The sequence below is a fragment of the Sphaerodactylus townsendi genome, linkage group LG05, assembly GCF_021028975.2.
Source record: "Sphaerodactylus townsendi isolate TG3544 linkage group LG05, MPM_Stown_v2.3, whole genome shotgun sequence".
Taxonomy (NCBI): domain Eukaryota; kingdom Metazoa; phylum Chordata; class Lepidosauria; order Squamata; family Sphaerodactylidae; genus Sphaerodactylus; species Sphaerodactylus townsendi.
Genome location: NC_059429.1, coordinates 50,089,265 through 50,098,485, shown reverse-complemented (window position 1 = coordinate 50,098,485; position 9,221 = coordinate 50,089,265). Strand labels below are relative to the sequence as shown.

The 9,221-nt window shown below is 38.8% G+C and overlaps 1 long non-coding RNA gene across 1 annotated transcript; it reads left to right on the top strand.

Annotated features, from left to right (window-relative positions):
- The first annotated feature begins 3,071 nt into the window (after positions 1-3,071).
- On the top strand, positions 3,072-7,220 carry LOC125433102. Its single transcript, XR_007244595.1, has 3 exons — positions 3,072-3,102; positions 6,914-6,954; positions 7,146-7,220. It is a non-coding gene; the product is annotated as an uncharacterized LOC125433102 (long non-coding RNA).
- The last annotated feature ends 2,001 nt before the right edge of the window (positions 7,221-9,221 follow it).

Genomic DNA, 9,221 nt, shown 5'->3' with positions numbered 1-9,221 from the left:
GGTGTCTGCTCCAGTAAAAAAAAAATTGGCTTCCATTTTGTGTAATTCTCAATGACAGAAATGGAGGATGAGACATTTTTTAAAAAATTGCTGCTTCAGTGTAACTGCACAGTAATGCTAGAATATCTGTGCAAAAGAAAAAAAGGAGGGTTGTTTTCCCGTATCACAGGAGACATCCCACCCCCATTAGGAATAGTATATTTTGAACAGTCATGTGTGGAATAAATGCAACTGATGAGATAAAGGGGGAAATAATAATGAGGGGAATGGAGGTGTGCAGAATTATTTTTACAGAAAACGTTTCCAAGACACAAGATTTGACCACTGAAAATCTGTGGTAAGCTATGTATAAAAGGCCAAAGACAAAGTTAAGATCCTTTGATGTAAGTCCTACTGTTGAACAATTTTATTATGATAATCAATTGTTGTTATTGTGTAGTTTATTACTATGTAAGATATTATGAAATTTTCTCTTTTCTCTAATGGTTGTAAATTTTATACTATAGCTGGCAGTATCGCTGCTTGTGTTGTGATTTTATGCTTTTGTCCTTGTTATTTGCTATGACTTGGAGTCAGCACAATAAAAATAAAGTAAGTAATTTCCAGTATCACATGTCATCCCAATGTTTCTGGTACTTGGGAATAATATCCTAGGCCAAGAGAACTGACCACTAGAAACATATCACATATATTAATTCTGACCATTGCCAATATTGATAAAAACAGCAAGAAACTTTATTATCAGTGTACTTTTCCCACAGGTGGTATTCATGTTCACATGTGAAATTCAAGCCACTCTCTCTGAGTCCAGGGTATATATACTTGTCTGCTTTGAAAATGCCACCTTTCTCTATAATCAGGCTATATGTACATATTGTAGTTGTCTGAATTATCACAATATCTTCTGCTTCTGCTATGGGTTCACTGCCCCTAATTATTTTTGATTCAGCAACTGTCCCTGGTTTTTCCAGTCAAGCAGTTTAAAGAGACTATGAGAGGTGTCTAATCAAACAAAAAGCTTTTTAGGGAGGATGGAACAAACAACATTGTCTGGCTGCCAGTTATTATGTTTTCTGTTACCAACATTTGCTCTTGCAGCAACCAGAGGAGCTGCCCATTAGCCTAGTTTTCAGGGCTGGGCTGTTGAATAAGTGGATGGATGCCTTGTAAAGAGGGAGTGGAAAGGAAACAGCCCAGAAATCAGTGAGATAGAAATGCATTCAAAATATACATACTTCTCTCCTGTGCTGTATGTGTCACCAGGGTGCAAAACTCTCTGAAAATATTTGTGTGGGTGGCTCTGTCTGCGCATCAGGTTCAGGAAGGCAGGAAAGCAACAGGGAGAGCCATCAGTTCCTCTGATGTGCTGGGAGACATCTCATGGCTTGGCTGTAAATTTCATTGCATTGCTGTAGTGCACAGAGAAATGGGTGAGGAAATATCTGATTAAAGTGTGCATTGCTGCTGAGGCAACTGAATGTTGCCATAGCAATCGAGATGAAATGTGCAAAGAGTGAGATAATTAAATCTAACCCCTTTAGAAGTTTTTGACAGTCAATGCACTGCCAATAAGAGAGAGAGAAAAGTTATCTCTGGTATTAAAGATAAAACTTGTTCCTTGTGAAAGTACTTCTAGTTGTTGTTTTGTTTTCCCCTTTTTGCTAAATACATCTCTTCAGGTGCTTTATTTGAATGTTCCCTTTAATAATCGGATACCGTTTTGACCTTGGCCTGTAACTGCCAAGAACTAGAGCTGGTTTATTGTTCCTTAGAAATGACTACACAAAATATCCCTTTCTTTTCTCCACTCCACCCCCTTCTTTTCTTACAGTACAGTAAAGCCAGGCTGTCATGCTTTAGATTATGATTCAATAATATCTAGAACGTGCTGCCCTCTTCAGGAACTGGCAATTTAAAAAAAAAAAGACTTTGATTCAGGAAATGTGTTGAGCAAATGTGACCTTATCAGATCCAGTAAGTTCACTAGCAGCATTCTTAGGTTAGAATAGTATTACATTTCTTTTTGCAGTAACATTTCAGAAGCAGCATCTAAGAATGTCATCGTAGGACTGGACTAACAGTTACAGAAAATAATAGGCAGGCTTGTGATATAATTCTCAATAACCAATTCTATGGACTATACCTCACCAAGACATCCCCAAAACCAATCAAGTAGTACTTAAGGAAATACATTTCAGTTGTCATGTAGTCCAAATGTAGCAGTACTATCAATTGAATGAGACACTTTATCTAAAAGCCATCTGATACCTACTGAGGTGGATTCTTATGTTACCAAATGCAGTACGGTTGTCACATTAACATAGCCTAGTAACAACTGAAACCCAGTGATGGTGGATTACATGATTGTTTCCTATATAAGGGCTCTGTCCATACAGTGATGATCATCACTACCACAAATGCAGAGCTTTGATACTGACATTGGAACATCTGTTTAGGAATTCCAGGCACATTTTCTTCCATCAGCCATCCTTTCCCTTGCATTTTCCTCTGCCATACCACTGTAGAGTTTTTTGAAACCTTTCTTTAACATCAGTAATTGCTACTTTACTGTAGTGAAATAATATTAAAATTATTGATTGTCAAGATTTACTAGTTCCTCTGCATCCCAAACTTCTAAAAATTATCCTGCCCTCTTTGTTGTAGAGATATGGGAAATTTTCAACTTTTCCCCTTATGCCTTCCCAACAAAAAGGGCAAAAAAATCTGGAAATTCAGAGGAACAGTTTTGGAGAAAAAATCTGGAAATTCAGAGGAACAGGTAGAACATGGTAATCAGTCATTATAATGTTATTGGGCTATATATCAGTAACATTTTAAAAGCCCTCAGAATTCCCCTCCAAGATAGGGGAAATAGTGACTGCAACTGGTTAATGAAAGGAAAATGGCTTCTTTGTGAGCATGATCTTTAAAAATATAAACTTTTCTTTCCAGACAGATTGCTAATGTATTTCAAGAATGATCATACCAAGTAAAGTAGAAGATCAGAAGATGGTGTCATATGAATGGTCTCCCCACGCTTCCAAAAAAAAAAAACCAGCTGCTTTTTGAAAGCCAAGGTGGAGAAAAGCCTTGTGCAGTGATGTAGGTATAAAAATGTTATGGGGTGGGTTCAGGGGGCGAGGTTCAGGGGCGGGGCCCCACCCCTGGGCATGGTCATGCCCCCAAGCTCCACCCCCACCCCCCAAGCTGGAGGGAATTGCTCCAAATTCTATGCAATTTAAGCCAAAAGAATTTTGCATCGGATTTCCCAAAGCTGTACCTGGACTTTCTGGGGAAATCAAAGCTCTTATCAAGCAGCTGAAAAGAACTGGCTGCATCTCTGCCCGTCCTCTTTCAGTCTTCAAAGGCTTTCTTTAAAGGGGGGGGGGCTCTTTGTTCTCTTTTCTGTTGCATTTAGAAGATTACTGTAAAGTGGATTTTAAGTAACTTACTACTGACATGCAATTTGTTTTGCTAGCCTGATAAATCAAGGCTCCCTACCAATCTATTTGGAAAACTGGGAAAAGAAAAGGTGAGCCTCCAAACGTAGCTGTTTGGCCCACCACAAAGCATCCCAAGTTTATTAGGGAATCGTGTCCACAGTCAGAGGCGTACCAGGGCCAAATGGCGCCCTGCTTGCTCACAATTAAGCCCCACTTACTCACAAGTAAGAGGGTCTCCAGCTCTCCTCCCTGCCTGGCAGATGGGGGGCGAGTTTCCCTCGCCCTCCAGCTGCTAGGCAAGGGGATGGTGGTGGCCGCTCTCTGCTGCGGCATCTCTGCCAGTGCCTTGCAGCCAAGGGGTGAGTTTCCCTCGCCCTCCGGGCAGGCTGGTCTCTTGTGAAACCTTCACGTATTTCTTAAAGGGGCAATTCCCCAAAGATTGCTTAAAGGGGAAAGTACTGAAACTCAGTTTGAAGTTCTTTCCACTTTAAGCAATCCTTAGAGAATTGCCCCTTTAAGAAATATGTGAAGATGTAATGGGGGGTTTGAACCCATGAACCCCCTCCCCCTTACCCAGGTCCCTGCCTGTGTGGATGTGGCCCAGCACTGAAAGTAAGCCACTTATGTGCCTCTTTCAAGTGTTCCCAGACACTATGTGAATACTGAACCACTCCACAAAAGAATGATGATGTAGATTTAGTGGAACTGGATATTTCACCACTGTGTGTTGGACTAATTGATACTGTACCAGTTGCAAAGTACAGTGGAAAGTGCAGTGAGGGGAGGAGCTGTTTGGACAAACCCAGACAACAGGTAGTGATTAAACAATTATAGTAGTGTAAGAATTCCTTGGACACCATGGAATTTGGGTGTTTTAACCACACCTGTATACATAATGTTTATTACTTCCTGCTTCATCACAATCTATCCCCATTCCCACTTTTACATCAGCTTCTGATGCCTCTTTCTGATATATTAAATTCTCTAAGGTACCATTATTTTCATGTGCTTAGCATAGGTGCTGATTTTGAACAGTGGCTGTAGATTTTTTAATATATATATTTAAGGTTTTAATATCCATGGCCTCATTCTCCTTGTGGATACCGGCCACACAGCTGGAATGCCCCCACTATGCTGACAAAGCCAGCAGGGGCGCTGAAATGGTACTCTGCACTGTGTTTGGACATTGTGGAAGGCTGCAGAAGTCAATCACCAGGGGATTTGCCCTCCAGGGTTGTAGAGTCCCTGCGTTCTCCACAACTCCCTTCAGCCCCACCTCTGGATTGAGCTGTTAATAAATATAGTCATGGTTTTGTGAAATGTGTAGAGGTAATGAAAAAGTCCACAGATTTGACGCTACGACTTCAGAGTAATATCAGAAATCATTACACACAGTTGTCTATTGTGTTCCAAGCTAGAGTTCTGAATTTTTGCATGTTTCCAAACATGGATTGGTTTATATGTTGTGGCAGTTATGAGAATGACATGTAAACTAATGTCTTCTGCAAGATCTCTGTGGGAAAGTCTTCTGTGATGAAGTGGAGGGAGTTGTGTAAATTCATTTCAATGATTCAATAAGTAAAAGTATGGAACTTGCTATAGAGATTTTCACTCAGCAAGAATTCAGTAAAGTTCCTAACTCTGTAGTACATTATACTGTAAAGTGCAGATCGGCAGTTCTCAGCAAGTTAAGAAGTAAATTCATGGAGTACCAAGGAGAAAATAGACAATATTATAAGTCACAGGGAAAATATTAGACACATCTCACACTGAAAGATAGTTGGAGGTATGCTGCAAAGATAATTTGTAATGCTTATTGTATTTTATTATATTTGTATCTTGCCCTTCCTCCAAAACATCCAGTATTGGCCCCACAACATTTATGTGTAGCAGGTTAGGATTCTAGTAGGCTACTCTACTTTTCATAGCTGAACAGAAATTTGAACACGTGTTTCTGATCTTGAAGTCTTTGGTCTCATCATTAAACTGTACTTGCTCTCAGTATGATGAAACCTTTCAAAACACTTTAGTGACATGGCAGATTCAAGTTGTACAGCAAGTTGTGAAAATACAATTGGGGGTTTGCAAATCTGTGAACAAATTGACCTGCATAATAGATTCAAAAACTGGGGATGGGTGGGCTTGTCGGCCTACAATGAACTATCCTAATGGTGCTATCCTCAGTAAAGAGAAATTCTTCTATATCCATTTACTTCAATGAATTTAGAAGGGTGTAACTCCTTGGTCAGATCTCAGTGGCCAATTATGCACTAGCTGTCTGCTGCTCCACAGGGATGAATGTCTGTAGCAGCAGGATTTCTTGTTTGGATGTAGTTCCTCAAACCCACTTTCACTTTCCATTCTCTCCATGGCAAACAAGACCACTTCTAACACAATTTTAATTTGCTTTATCACCAGAGCTGGACAGATTTGCCAGTGAACACAGCTTTGCCCTGAACATTTTTCCTCTGCCCATGGCCAGCCTTCCCAGTCCCTCAGACTACCATTCATGTCTTCCCCCTTGTGCCTCCCCTTCCATGTTACCAGCTCCTTCAATCATGGAAAAGAAGCTCACTCACAAGTCCTTAGCAAAAACACACCGACCTCTATATTCTCAAACTGATATATTGTGATATCAATATAATAATAACAGAGTGCTTGGAAATAAGAAACCTCTCATCTTTCAGTGGTAGTAGCAATAGCAGCAACAGCAGAAAGTGTATGTGTATGGGGGGGGGAGGGGGACAGAATATCAGCTCTAGCACATGGTCACCTCTTTAGCAGTGTGTGGTTCAGGGAATTGCTTTGCCTCTTTCCGGGAGATTCTTTTTAGAACAGTATATAATCAATATAAGCGTAGTTTACAGGGCTAAGCCAGCAATCTTGACTACCAGGTGTAATGAGATCTGTGCCCGTAAGAATTAGTTGATGGGCGGAGCTAGGGAACCAGACCCAGGGAGAGTTCTCTGAACAAAATCTTTGTAGCAAGAGTGAGTATCTCATGTGTGAACAGAGAAACCGAGGAGACCCCACTACAAGCCCACTGCGTAGAGAAGAGACCCAAGGTAAGCATCCCATGCATAATGGGCCAGAAGCTAAGCAGGGTTAATGTTAGTAACAGGATGGGAGATCAGTAAAGAATACAAGGGTCTTTGCTGAGGAATGCAACTCTGTAAGTCTACAAGTCTCTTGCTTTGAAAACCCTGTGGGGTTGCCATAAATTGGGTGCAACTTAATGACACTTTATGTGCACAACTTCTTGGTATATCTTCTTATTCTGATTAGTTTTGGGGAAATGCTGGCCTCAGCAACTAGTCATTACTGCCTAAAGAGATATGAAATATTATGAAGTATAGTAAAACACTGTATTGTTTTGTTTTTGTTGGGCTGCTGATCTTCTTTGTTGAGTAGCTTGAATCCCCGTGGACAAGGGTGCAATAACTAATAGCATTTTTTTTTTGCTTTCCAAGGTATTTTTGGCACAATGATAAATGTCATCTTTTCCAGAAAGGTAAGCAGAAAACTATTTTGTATACATGACACCAATGAATACAAAAGAGAACAAGCAAATTGTCATTTTCAAATAATGAAATTCACTTAAAATAAATGTGCAAGTTGATAAGGATATTATTTCTCTCGCTGTAAACATCTGAATATTTAAACCCTATAAAGCCATCTTTAAATTTTCCATTTTTTTTTTAGTGACTGTGGAGGCTGTTTCTAAAGAAACATAAAGATTTACCATCTCTGCTGGAAATGCTTTGGAAACCTGGGGTGTTCACCAATGTGCTTTGCTGCATAATTTATTGTAATATATACATATCTACACACATAAATATGGTATATGTTCTATCAACAGAGAGTGGAATTGTATCTCTGCCTCAGATTGAGAGAGGGTTAGTCCTATATAATGTTTTACTGTGTTGAACTGTATAAAAATTGATCCTTATTTATGTTCCACCTGGGTTTTGCCGCATATGTAAATTTAAAATGGTATATTTTCTGAAAATAGACACCACATCTTTGGAGAGAACTGCCTGCTACCATGCTGTTGTTGTTTATTTTTTTAAAGATACTTTTTCTGTAGTTTTTCGTCTAAGACTCAAAAATTGCAATATTTATTTTACTCTTTGATCATAACATCTTTGCAATCAAATAAAATGAAAAATTCATCATATTGTAAAGGTCATTCTAAAATAAGACTTCAGAGAAAAGTAGTTCAAATCAGATAAGCCAATGGTTGAGGAGAAATGTGTTCAACAGTTTTTGGAACAATGCTTCCTCCCCACCCCCCACCCCAATCCATTCACTTCCCATCTCCAGGTCATTCGATCATTGTTCAAAGATTTGGTTTGAAATAAATATAAAATGATCATACAGTTGAGATGTTTTGACATAGGGGAAAAATATTGCTGGAAAAACAGTTCCCTCAAAATATAAATGGATCTTCTACTTCATGTTGCAGTTGAAAGCTCATCTTTCTAATTCTAAAAAGAACTCAAAACCAGCTTTTTTAAAAAGGTGATTATTCAAAAACATTGACGCAAAGACTATTTTAAAATGACATATTTCAGATGAGTGTCAATCTTTTTGTTGCTATCATTGTTTTTGTACCAAACATGAGAGATGGCAGAATGTCAGGAAACCTGTAAGAAGTTTCAAATCAAGCTTTTGAATTTGATGTTGAAGCATCAAAAGTGTGCATTTCCCTGAAATATAAACATATGTTTTCAAAGTGAAAGACAACCAATCAGTTTGAGAGGTGAGGTGTGGATTATAGGGTTGAAGTCAAAGAAACTCCTGTTTGGACCTGGACCACTCAGAAAGATTTCAATCCCCTTTTCTGATTATTTTGGCTTTTGTTATTTTTTTTTTTAGTTTTCATTTTTAAAAGTTAACCTTTAGCCTTTTTTATTTTTTATTTAGTCTCATTACTTTTTAAGTTATTCTTATTCATTATACTTTTGAAAGTGTACTGTTAGTATTCTCCACAGTTGCTCAATAAGAGTTGAACTTGTTCCTGTCTTTCAGTTGTCCAGCTGAGTTAAAAAGAATCAAGATAACTGACAACAAAATAACTCTTTAGCCTCTTTCACTGCACATATGTCTTTTTCCTTGTATCTCCACAAGGAAAGGAGTTTTGGGGGAAAATGTTTTAAAAACAATGAAATCTAGGAATTCCAAGAAAGCTAGTTATCAGTGTGGCATATGAAGCATCTAAGGTGTAAAAAATGAAGATTTAGAAAGTTTTATGAAAATTGTGACTGGCACTGAAGAAGAGAAAAAGCAAACTTCTCTGCCTGTACACTTAGAGTAGTGATCCTCAGCATAATACCCATCAACTCCATGGTATCTACCAACACCTTTCACAATGTCAGCTTGCTCTTTGAACCTTTGGGGGAAATCCAATGTGTACCAAACGGAACAGAAATAAAACATAACTCTGTAGAACACTCCCTATCAGGTGAATGAACTAGAAAGACACAGAACTTACCAGAGTCAGATGAATCACACCCATATCTTGACTTTCTTTTGCTGTGAGTGTACATGGAACAAATCTTGCTAAGATCAAACAGTAACGCCAAGAGTTGATCCTACCCTCAGTGGAGCTATTTTGTGATGTTTTGCCTCAATAGCAGACAATTGATTCTCTCCACAACCACTGCATGGTGGTGCTCATTGCCCTTTTTCAAAATATCCAGAAGTCCATGCAGTCCCAGAAAGCTTAGTAATCATTGACATAGAGTCTAACCTTATCTTGGTCTCTTGGTCTGATTC